At 38.1% G+C, this 8372-nt stretch overlaps 1 long non-coding RNA gene across 1 annotated transcript in view; it reads right to left on the bottom strand.

The window, feature by feature from the left end:
• Positions 1 to 920: 920 nt before the first annotated feature.
• Positions 921 to 8372, bottom strand: part of LOC106585367 (uncharacterized) — a 44295-nt gene continuing 36843 nt past the window's right edge. The window contains exons 2-6 of the long non-coding RNA XR_006761725.1: positions 3532 to 3602; positions 2693 to 2879; positions 2363 to 2482; positions 2137 to 2229; positions 921 to 2011 (exon numbers count right to left, since the gene is read on the bottom strand). This is a non-coding gene — a long non-coding RNA (uncharacterized lncRNA). The remainder of the gene's footprint in view (positions 2012 to 2136; positions 2230 to 2362; positions 2483 to 2692; positions 2880 to 3531; positions 3603 to 8372) is intronic.

Below are 8372 nucleotides of genomic sequence, written 5' to 3'. Positions count from 1 at the left end.
GGTTGTGCCTCTACAGACTCATCGCTACTCCTATTTCATTCTCTATAACAGAAAAGGTGTGTAAACCATCACCTATAATGAAGTGTCTATTATCAGGAGATGTTGCCTTGAGTTACACACACAGCACGGTCGCCAAATAAAGAGATATCACACTGATATTTATTGTTCATCCCAAATTATATTACATTTTTTTAAGTCTACACTTTCAGATAGAGTAACCCTTGTGAGTGCTAATAGGATTAGATGCACCAGATAACCAAGTTCAGATAGCTATGAGTTCAGGAGAACTGGGATGCTTGGAGGCATGTGTAAAAATGTCTCTCTCTTTCTCGCTCTCATGGGAACTCGTGATGAGAGTTATCATTGCACTGTAAAAAATATTGTGCCCCTTTTCCTCCAAAAAATTTGGTCATTATTTGCATCGGTCTTTTAAGTAAATCCAACAAGGAGGATCATTTAAGTATAATATACTTCGCTTTTAGTACATTACAAACTCAAATATTTTAAGTGCAAACAACTAACAGGATCTCAAAAATTCCTTTCATTCAACTTAATTTTATCAGGATCATCAGTTTTTTTTTTTGACCTGCTTAAGTCCTTCAAGTCCCAGAACTAATGTTATACGTTTGATATACTTAATGTAATCAGTTACTGAACTAATATTGTAAGTTTCATTTGCTGAATTTACTCAGTACCGTAATTTATATTCTATGTTTAATCTACAAATGTTTTTTGCTCAGTTACTTATGGTACTCAGGTTAGTAAAATGTATTTAAATTGGGTTCCTACTACTCAAATATATACTCACAACTATACTTAAAAAGCTGATGCAAATAGTTACCTCAATATACTTGGGATAATTTACGTTTTTTTATTTTTTTCTATAGAAGGGAATATGCAAAAAGAAACAACAGTGTTCAACTTCAAACTTCAACAACTTTATTTTGAATAAAGGTTTTCTTCAAACTTCAATCTCAAATTAAACCCTACTCCTTAAGCATTTGTGGAGCTCATTATTTTGTAATCTGTAAGCATTCTGGGTATAACATCCAGATAGCTTGCACCTGACTACAAATCATTTCAGATCTTCACAGCTGCATAAAGTTTAGGTGATAGTTTGGGATTAGCACTTAGACCTCACATCTTGTACATTTTAGCAAGAATTCCCTGGTCTGTGTGCCCCTTAACATCAAAGCGATATTTTAACAGAAACGTAAATTAACGATTTATCTTAATAGACTTTACACAAAGCACAATATGAACTTTAGCTCAAATACCTCCTCATTCAAACTGTTTTAGATTAATCAAAACATGGCTTTTCAAAACATACATTGCACATATTGTTACAAAATATATGCCAAATTGTCCCTTAAACCTGACTCCATTTGCACTAGTGAAGCCCATATGGACATATTATTTTGACAGGTATAAGCATTCTGGGTACAACTCCACCTTGCCTCCTTAGGTAAAGTTGCATCCAGATAGCTTGCACCTGACTACAAATAATCTCAGAAATTCACTAGTGCATATGAAGTAACTTTTAAAACAAAGCAGTTTTTTTAACCAGGAATTAACAATGTCTCTTATGACTTCACTTGAAAAAGAACATCATGTAAACTGTAGCTCCTATACCACCTAGCAACTAGCTTATCAGCTTACTGAGTAGGGTTTAGACCACAGTTTGTGAGTGGCCCTTTGAGAGTTCTCATAGATATCTCTGAAAACAAGTAACTTCATCTTTAGAGCTTGGAACCGTGGAAAGGTCCTGAGATCATCAAGTTCTAAGAATACTTTTTGGAACACCTCAAAGGTATATTTCAGTTCTTTTGGGTACCTTATTTCAGTTATTTTGGGTACCTGTTACATGACTGTAACACTGCAAATACCTGCCAGGACCTCTGCTCCTTCGATTGTAGATCACATGCTCTATATTCTGGTGCAGATCCTTCACAGTGAACACCTTCATCACATGCTGAACGAGGTCCTCTCGGATCATGGCGTCGTTAGCATCCTGAGGGAAAAAATGAAGAAATAACAGACTAGGCTATTACATTAACTGTGCAACTTGAGGAGAGGGAAACAAATGAAGATACCTCATTTAGAGATAAATAAGGATACAAAAATAAAAACCTTTACCTTGTATTCTGTAATAAGGTCTTCAAACCTCTCACCAAGGTATATGATCAGGCCACGGATCACACTGTCTCTTCTTTCCTGGATGGTGTTGCACTGTAATATGATGTTATACAAATAATTGCATTTAATACCAGCAACTAAATGCATACAGTATAACCTATATACTATTGTGAAGTGTTACTGTGCATACCGCGTACAGAACTTCAAAGATTTTCTGCATTCCCACCTTTACAGCACCTCGTTTTGACTTAAACAAGTCCAATAGTTTTGGTGTATATTCGTCCAGCTTCTGGATAAAGGTGGACTCAAGAGCAACAGTTGTAATTCTTCTGAACTCTTCCTTAATCTAAGAGAGAGAGAGAGAGAGAGAGAGGAGAGAGAGCCAGAATGCTATTGGAAAACCCCTCCCAAAGCATGTGCAGTGAGAATGTTCAGACTAATCTTTAATGCATATATAATTGTAGATTAGAATATTAGGTCAAGACAACACAAAATATTTAAATTAATATTATTGTTTTACCTACATAGACTATTTTCATTCAGCTGTATTTTGTACCTGAGTGGGCTCAAACAGGGCTGGCCATCTTTCTTTGAAGTCCTTCACAGGAAGGGCCTGAACGACATCTTGTCTTCAATATGAGAAGGTCTTTGCCATTTTGGCACTCACAATGTTGTGGTTGTCACGTATTTGTACTTGAATGCTGCAAAACTGGAGATCTTACATTGCATGTGCCACCTGATCCCTACGGAATTAAGATAAAATCATTACATTTTTTGTGTATACATAAGCTTTAACATATTATTACTTGTGTAACATTTATTTAACTAGGCAAGTCAGTTAAGAACAAATTCTTATTTACATTGACGGCCTATGTTGCTTGTTGGCAGAATGACAGATTTTTACCTTGTCATCTCCGGGATTCAATCCAGCAGCCTTTTGGTTACTGGCCCAACACTCTAACCACTAGGCTACCTGCTGCCCCTATATGCTATCTCATTCCAAAATAAGGAAGACACACATTGTCAATACCTGCCTGGGTGACAACGCATTGAGTAAAACACTAATAGGGCCCTATGAAATTATCGTTATTTTCCCCCCAAATGCTGTTTTATTTTCCGGAATTCCGTGTTAACTTTTTGTTGCCTAATGTGTTCAATCCATTTGGTTGATTTAAAAATACAGTATATATCTAATACCTATTATTCACACTAATGTTGGGTTACTGTAATAAAAATATCCTGTGTATCCTGTCCGAGGGGTAGCTGTATTCTGAATACATTTCTGGATTCCATAGGATTCCTTCTGAGTTTTCCGCATTGCGGAAATCATGCCCCTACAAGCCCTTATGTGAGTTGCAATGAAAACACACAAGACATTTGAATATATTGACATACCTTGTCAATGTATTCTGGAAAATATGGTATGTCCAGAACTCAGGAACGTCTGAATACGTGAAAACCTATACCTAAAGAAGAGAAGTTGTATTAAAATCTATGACAATGTCAGGAAAATAACACTCAAATGACTTCAGCTTTAGATAGCTAGCTAGCTAAAAAACGGAAATCCAAGCTGACTTGGAAGAGCTGCTTGTTATCTATCTTACTAGCCAGCCCAATTATTTCATTTAGCTGTTAGATATTGACTAGATAACTACTGCACAAGGTCAACGTTTGCAGTGCTGCCTTGAACATGTTGTGAATACTTGAACAACAAGAAGGTTTCTGCAAGGACAGGTGTAGTTATATAGCTAGGTGTAGTTAGCTAGCTAGCTACGTATTGTTCCTACCTGTCTCTTCCAAGGTAGCTTGCCTAGCAGGCAAACATTACCTTGCAGGAGCACATGTGTTCAGTTCTACTGTAATGTTTGCTGACAATGCATTTTTTGGTAAACTAGGTAGCTAATATGTTACATAGCTATTTCGGTTATTATAAAACTTACACAAAAATGGCAAAAGTTAAACAGCGCTGAGGCGAGAAAATGCACTGCTAACTTACTAGCTAGTAGCATGCCCATCACTAGCTAACTATACAGACATCATGGCCGTTAACTAGCTAGCTTATCAACGTGCAAATATATAACGTACTCTGGCAATATAGCTAGCTAAAGGCTTTTCGTACTTGAAGAATATTATTTAACGAATATTTTTGAAATTTCGTTGAAAATATGTGTAGAGAGATCCAAACTACATTCCAAGTTATAATTTGGTCCTTGCCTGCCACATGGCCATTCCAGAGGAGAAAGATCAAGACGACTTCCATTGAAATGTTCCAAGCACAATTGTCGTTCAAAACTAGATCTAGCATGTCAGTCCAACACAATAATGATCATTTCAATATCAGATCTTTACGTTTTTGGTTGTTACTTAGAAATATTAGTTAAAATTTAGCAGCATATTACCTTGGATTTTTATTTGCAAATGCCAGTCTTTTTCAACACATAAATTAAGTACTATATTCCAAAATTTAAGTAAAACCAAACCTATTATTTTAAGAAAAAAATCACAGATTTTCTTTTGCAATATTTAGTAAGCCTGTGGGTCATTTTTTACAGTGTGGATGGTTAATTCCTCAATCCAAACTTGACATAGACAACTCTTAGAGTTTAGTTACCTTAACAAAATAAACAAATCAGAACTACAGACCCCAAATAGTAGCATTTTCTATTTGACAGTGTTCCGGTACAATATCTGCCATCTCCGAGACAGACACGTACATTTTTTTTAAAGAATACAGCCTTGAAGACAGAGAAACTGTATGGAGAACAATATATCCTTTATTTTGCACAGGATTGTCATTCCCTCCTCTGCTGCCTGGATTATAGCCCTCGAAGCAGGAGAGTCTTGGTTCTCACTGCTCTGAAACATATAAGGAGATATTGATCTCCGAAAAGGAGGCAGAGAGGGACAGAAGGAGGGAGACAAGTGTGAGAGAAACTGACTGAAAGAGGGAAAAAAGAGAAAGAGGAAGGTGCAAGATAGCAGGAGAAAGAAAGATAACGTGACAGGAGAGTGAGGGGGAGAGAGAGAGATACAAATACAAATTCCATCTAGACACCGTTGCCCTAGAGCACACAAAAACGAAACATACCTCGGCCTAAACATCATCGCCACAGGTAACTTCCACAAAGCTGTGAACGATCTGAGAGACAAGGCAAGAAGGGCCTTCTACACCATCAAAAGGAACATAAAATTCAACATACCAATTAGGATCTGGCTAAAAGTACTTGAATCAGTCATAGAACCCATTGCCCTTCATGGTTGTGAGGTCTGGGGTCTGCTCACCAACCAAGAATTCACAAAGTGGGACAAACACAAATTGAGAATTCTGCAAAAATATCCACCGTGTACAACGTCAAAATCAAAATAATGCATGCAGAGCAGAATTAGGCCGATACCTGTTAATGATAAAAATCCGGAAAAGAGATATTCAATTCTACAACCACCTAAAAAGAAGCGATTACCAAACCTTCCATAACAAAGCCATCACCTACAGAGGGATTAACCTAGAGAAGAGCCCTGAGCAAGCTGGTCCTGGGGCCCTGCTCACAAACACAAACAGACCCCACAGAGCTCCAGGACAGCAACATAATTAGATCCAACCAAATCATGAGAAAACTAAAAGATAATTACTTGACACATTGGAAAGATTAACAAAAAAAACAGAGCTAACTAGAATTATATTTGGCCCTAAACAGACAGCACACAGTGGCAGAACACCTGACCACTGTGACTGGCCCAAAATTAAAGAAAGCTTTGATTATGTACAGACTCAGTGAACATAGCCTTGTTTTTGAGAGAGGTCACCGTAGGCAGACCTGGCTCTCAAGAGAAGACAGGCTATGTGCACACTTCCCACTAAACGAGCTGGAAACTGAGCTGCACTTCCTAACCTCCTGTCAAATGTATGACCATATTAGAGACACATATTTCCCTAAGATTATACAGACCCACAAAGAATTTTAAAACAAATCCAAATCCAAATCCCATATCTACTGGGTGAAATACCACAGTGTGCAATCACAGCAGCAAGATTTGTGACCTGTTGCCACTAGAAAAGGGCAACCAGTCAAGAACTAACACCATTCTAAATACAACCTATATTTACGTTTATTTATTTTCCCTTTTGTAGTTTAACTATTTGCACATCGTTACAACACTGTATATCGCCATAATATAACATTTGAAACTTTTGTGAGTGTAAGGTTTACTGTACATTTTTTATTGTTTATTTCACTTTAGTTTATTATCTATTATTTTTGATTATCTATCTCATGCTTGCCTTTGGCAATGTAAACATGTTTCCCATGCCAATAAAGCCCCTTGAATTGATTTTTAAAAAATTGAGAGAGAGAGAGCGAGATCAACAGAACTAAACAGCCTTGGAACACTTGAACAATATCACCAGCTGATTTTCACAAGGACTAATCTTATTTCTTGTTAAATAGGCCGGGGCAGCCCAGAGACTTGCAGACACAACACAAAGGTTACCCAAAATAACTTTTTCTATCTAAATGCCATCATTATCAAGTATGATGTTTTACTCATGTGAATGGGATATTTGGGACCAGTCTGGCATTTATAATAAAGCAGATTCATTGAAGATAATTTCCTGAGTTGCTATTTGCAATATTTAGTAAGCCCGTGGGTCATTTTTTACAGTGTGGATGATTAATTCCTCAATCCAAACTTGACATAGACAACTCTTAGAGTTTAGTTACCTTAACAAAATAAAAAAAAATCAGAACTACAGACCCCAAATAGTAGCATTTTCTATTTGACAGTGTTCCGGTACAATATCTGCCATCTCCGAGACAGACACGTACATTTAAAAAAAAGAATACAGCCTTGAAGACAGAGAAACTGTATGGAGAACAATATATCCTTTATTTTGCACAGGATTGTCATTCCCTCCTCTGCTGCCTGGATTATAGCCCTCGAAGCAGGAGAGTCTTGGTTCTCACTGCTCTGAAACATATAAGGAGATATGTCTTTTCGATTGAAAGGGCATTGAAGCATGGCAGAGCCCTGATGAATGCTGTAATGCTAAACTGTTTTAAGAAATAACAAAGCATTACCATTCAACTTTAATTATCCTCCAAGAGTGGCTGAATACAGTACTTCTCACACATGTAGTTTGTTCCTCAATTCATGGCCCGTGGTTGGACTGCCAGGTATAGTGACAGTAGACCAATATGTTTTCCTTGGCTCTTCATACTGTATAACCAGTCTGAAACCCCTTTATTCCTGCTATTCCCTCTTCTCTAATAGATGTTTCACCTGAACCTGAAGGAACTAAACTCTTTGCACTTTCAGACCCCATGCACTTCTTTCTTTCACTGTCCTGTCAGTCAAAACGTTGACATTTTCTGCATTTGACCACGTTTTTCCTTTTTGGTGCTGACTCGTTCTCAAGGGATCCTCATTCAGCACTTAAAAGTCATCCTCTCATACATTATTCATAGAATAATCTAATTAAAATGAATTACTCTATCTGCCAAACAGGATGCCCCCTTTAACAAACAGAATATTTCATGAGTGTTTTTTCCCCCTTGACCTTTAGCCGGATCACATTCCTCTCTTCAAAGACACTATTCTAGACTGTCATTGGTCGTGATTTTGCCTTGAATTTGTTAACTACCTACGGGGAAGCCTCTGTATTGACTAAAAATAATCAAAACTCGCATTTGAAAAGAGAGGTGCAACGCTCCTTCTTTCACCTTTATTGACTTAATACATATAGTGCCTCAAGAAAGTTTTCATACTCCTTGACTTATTTCACATTTTGTTGTGTTACAGTCTAAATTCAATATAATTTATTTTCTCATCCATCTACACACAATGCCCCATAATGACGAAGTGAAAACATGATTTTATTGACGGTGAGGAGTGGGCCGGTCCGGATGGCGGAGATGGAAATACCGGGCGATGTTGGGGTCCAGGATGTCCACCGCCGGGACCCAACAGTGCTCCTCGGGACCGTACCCCTCCCAGTCCATCAGGTATTGGGGCCGACCCCCACGACGTCGGCAGTCCAGGAGGGATCTGTCGGCATGGGAAGAGGTCCCAACAATGTCCAGGGAGGTGGAGGGGTGTTGTGAGGGATGACACCAGCCAGGAGACCAGGAACCACTGGCCTGAGGGAAACATGAAAAGAGGGTGCGATCCGGTAGTTGATGGGGAGTTGTATTCAGTATGTTATCTCACCGACCCTGCGGAGGACTTTGAAAGGCCCCACA

The sequence above is a fragment of the Salmo salar genome, chromosome ssa24 (genome assembly GCF_905237065.1).
Source record: "Salmo salar chromosome ssa24, Ssal_v3.1, whole genome shotgun sequence".
Taxonomy (NCBI): Eukaryota; Metazoa; Chordata; class Actinopteri; order Salmoniformes; family Salmonidae; genus Salmo; species Salmo salar.
The sequence above is the reverse complement of the archived record's forward strand: the minus strand, read 5'-3'. Positions and strand labels throughout refer to the sequence as shown.